Source organism: Leptonychotes weddellii, chromosome 15 (genome assembly GCF_054177405.1).
Source record: "Leptonychotes weddellii isolate Sample4059 chromosome 15, ASM5417740v2, whole genome shotgun sequence".
In the NCBI taxonomy this organism is placed as follows: Eukaryota; Metazoa; Chordata; class Mammalia; order Carnivora; family Phocidae; genus Leptonychotes; species Leptonychotes weddellii.
In genome coordinates this window covers 16785905-16790052 of record NC_138383.1, presented here as the reverse complement: position 1 = coordinate 16790052, position 4148 = coordinate 16785905, and the positions used below count along the sequence as shown (strand labels likewise).

General features: G+C 38.0%; 1 non-coding gene across 1 annotated transcript; it reads left to right on the top strand.

The window, feature by feature from the left end:
- The first annotated feature begins 728 nt into the window (after positions 1 to 728).
- On the top strand, positions 729 to 835 carry LOC115942802 (U6 spliceosomal RNA). The gene has a single exon (XR_004077383.2). It is a non-coding gene; the product is annotated as a U6 spliceosomal RNA (small nuclear RNA).
- Positions 836 to 4148: the final 3313 nt, after the last annotated feature.

The following is a 4148-nucleotide window of genomic DNA, read 5'->3' as shown; positions in this document are numbered from 1 at the left end:
TTGATGCTCTGTTGTCAGGCTCATACACGTTAAGTGTTATTATGTTTTCTTGCCCTTCTCCATCCTTGACAACTTTCCTTGTTTCTGAAGTTGACTCGGTCTGAAGTGCATTTCTTATAGATAATGTATAGCTGGATCTTGTTTTTTGACCCACTCTGATAATCTTTGTTGTTTAGTTGGTGTAGTTAGACCATTGACATTTAAGGTGATCATTGATATACTTGGATTAATATCTACCATATTTTTACTGTTTTCCATTTGTTTCTATTTTGTCTTCCACACTTTTCTGCCTTTTGTGATTTTAACTATTTTATATGAATCCATTTTCTCTCCTTTTTTATCATGTCATTTTTTTTCTACTTTTTTTTAGTGGTTGCCCTCGAGTTTACAATAGGTATTTACAACTAATCCAAGTCTACTTTCAAATAACACTCTACCTCTTCATGGGTACTGCAAATACCTTGTAATAACAAAATATTCCTAATTCCTCCCTCTTATCCCTTGTATCATTGCTGCCATCCATTTCACTTACACACAGGCATACATAAGTGAACTTCACCATGCTTCTGATTTATTTTCTCCCTTTAGGTGGGACAGGATGGCTACAGGGGGCTGGAGTTGGATATTTCCCTTCCCAGTTAGGTTATGCTCTGATAAAACCCCAGCAGGTTAGGCTCTGGTAAAATAGTTTCTCCTGAGGGCAAACCTAGTAAAGAAGAACAAAATGCGTGCTCGCTTCGGCAGCGCATATACTAAAATTGGAACGATACAGAGAAGATTAGCATGACCCCTGTGCAAGGATGACACGCAACTTTGTGAAGCGTTCCATGTTTTTTGAATCACAGACCTGTACCCCTGAAACAAATAATACATTATGTTAATAAAAAAATTAAAATAATAAAAAAAATTTAAAAAAAGAACAAAATGCTCTGGCATATTTCAAAATGGCTCTGTTTCCTCTCTCCCTGCATGAGGGGATTTTTCTCTGATATTCACTGTGAGGACTGGTGGAGCCCCTGGAGATAAAACTCACAGAGGCTTGGGGTCCCCCTACGACTGGGTCCCCCTGGAGTTTTTACCTCTCAGATATGTCTACACGAAGCCTCCAGAAATTCGTCAATTATAGTTCAGGTTTTCCTACTCTGGCACTGCTCCCTGTGGAGGTTTTTGGTCAGGTAAGTTGTGATTCTCTGCATCTGCCTGTTTGTCTCTACAGTTTGGGCAGGGACAGTTTGCCCTGTGACCTCACTTCTGTGACAGATCTAAGAAGAGTTGTTGATCTTTCAGTTTGTTCAGCTTTTTACTTGTTGTTAGGATAGAGTGAAGATTTCCAGGCTTCTTATATGCTGGACCACAATCCAGAAGTCTTTATTTCTTTGTTGTTGTTGTTCTTTTTGTTTTGTTTTTGTTTTTTCCTCTTTGCTATACTATTTAATTTAATGTATTATTTTTCCCATTTTTAAAAATTGTGGTAAAATACATTTAACATAAAATTTACCATCTTTACTATTTTTTTTTTTTTTTTAAGATTTTATTTCTTTGACAGAGAGAGACACAGCGAGAGAGGGAACACAAGCAGGGGGAGTGGGAGAGGGAGAAGCAGGCTTCCTGCTGAGCAAGGAGCCCGACCCTGGGATCATGACCTGAGCCGAAGCAGACGCTTAACCAACTGAGTCACCCAGGCGTCCCTCCAGAACTCCTTTCATCTTGTAGAATTGAAACTCTGCCCCCGTTGAACAATAACTTCTCATTCCTCCTCCCCAACCCCTAGCAATCACCATTCCACTTTCTGTCTTTATGATTTTTGACAACTTTAAGTAATTCCTATAAGTGGAGTCATACATTGTCTTATTGTGAGTGGTTTATTTCACCTAGTGTAATGTCCTTAAGGTTCATCCACGTTGTTGCATGTGTCAGAATTTCCTTCCTTTTTATTTTTATTTTATTTTTTTAAAAGGTTTTACCTATTTGACAGAGAGTGACACAACGGGAGAGGGAACACAAGCAGGGGGAGTGGGAGAGGGAGAAGCAGGCTTCCCACGGAGCAGGGAGCCCGACGCAGGGCTCCATCCCAGGACCCTGGGATCAGGACCTGAGCCGAAGGCAGACGCTTAATGACTGAGCCACCCAGGCACCCCTTTCTTTCCTTTTTAAAGCTAAGTAATATTCCATTGTATGTATATAACACATTTTGCTGATCCATTCATCTATCAATGGACACTTGGATTGCTTCCAAGTTTTAGCTATTATGAATGATGTTGCTATGAATGTTAGGTATATAAATATCTCTTTGAGACCCTGCTTTCAATTCTTTTGAGTATATACCCGAAGTGGAATTGCTGGATTATATCGTAATCCTATTTTCAATTTTTTGAGGAAGCACCATACTGTTTTCCACAGCAACTGCACCATTTTCCATTCCTACCAACACTGCACAGGGCTTCCAATTTCTCCACATCCTCGCCAACACTTGTCATTTTCTGTTTCTTCTTCCTTCCTTCCTCCCTCCTTCCCTCCTTCCCTTCTTCCTTCCTTCCTTCCCTCCCTTCTTTCTTTCTTCCTTCCTTTCCTTCTTTCTTCTTTCTTTCTTTCTTTCTTTCTTCCTCACAATGAGGTGGTATCTCATTGTAGTTTTGATATGTATTTCCCTAATGATTAGTGATGTTAATCATGTTTTCACATGTTTATTGACCATTGGTAGATCTTTTTTGGTGAAATGTCTATTCAAGTTCTTTACTCATTTTTGAATTGGGTTGTTGTTATTGTTGTATCTATTTCTTTTTGAATGAGCTTTAACAGTTGGCGTTTTTCAAGGAATTTGTTAATTTCATCTAAGTTGTGAAATTTATGGATATTTATGTTTGTAGTATTCCTTGCTATTTTTTTAATGTCTTAGAGCCTGTAGTGATGTCCTCTAATTGCTATTATTTATAATTTACAGTTCTCCTTTTTTCTTGGTCAGTATGGCTAGAAGTTTATCAATTTTATTAATTTTTTTTCCCAAAGAACTAATTTTTGGTTTCACTGATTTTCTCTATTGTTTGTTCTCGATTTCATTGATTTCTGTTCAATTTTTCCTTCTTTCTGCCTGACTTGGTTCTAATTTGCTCTTCTTTTCCTAGGTTTTTTTTTTTTTTTTAAGTAAACTCTATGCCCAACATGGGGCTTGAACTCACAACCCTGAGATCAAGAGTTGCATGCTCTACCCACTGAGCCAGCGAGGCACCCCTCTCTAGTTTTTTTTTTTTTTAAAGATTTTATTTATTTATTTGAGACAGAGAGAATGAGAGAGACAGAGAGCCAGGCGCCCTCCTCTCTAGTTTTTTAAGGTAGAAGCTTAAACTACTGACTTGAGATCTTTCTTATTTTCTGACCTAAGTATTTAATACTGTTTCCCTTGAGACACTGCTTAATTGCAACCCACAAATTTTGATCTGTTTTCATCTGCATTCACTTTAAAATATTTTCTAATTTCCCTTATGACTTCATCTTTGATCCATGGGTTATTTACAAGTGACTTGCTTGGTTTTCAAATATTTAGAGTTTTTTTCCAGATGTCTTTCTGTTATTGATTTCTAATTTAATTCTGTTACAGGCATAGATTATACTTCCTATGATTTCAGTTGTTTTACATTTGTTAAGGTTTGTTTTATGGCCCAGAATATAGTCTGTTTTGGTGAATGATCCATGTGCAGTTGAAGAGAATGTGTATTTTGCTATTGTTAGTTGGAATGTTCTACAAACATAAATCAGGTCAACTAGGGTGTTAGTGCTCTTCAGGTGTTCTATATCCTTAGTAATTTTCTGTCTACTTGTTCTTTGGCTTATTGAGAGAGTGATTGTAGTTTCCTACCATAATTGTGGATTTATCTATTTTTCCTTTCCATTCCATCAGTTTTTGTTTCATGCATTTGAATTTGTGTTTAAAAATTATGTATGATCTATTTTTTTTTAAGATTTTATTTATTTATTTGACAGAGAGAGAATGAGAGAGAGAGCACATGAGAGTGGGGAGGGTCAGAGGGAGAAGCAGGCTCCCCGCCGAGCAGGGAGCCCGATGCGGGACTCGATCCCGGGACTCCAGGATCATGACCTGAGCCGAAGGCAGTCGCCCAACCAACTGAGCCACCCAGGCACCCTGTATGATC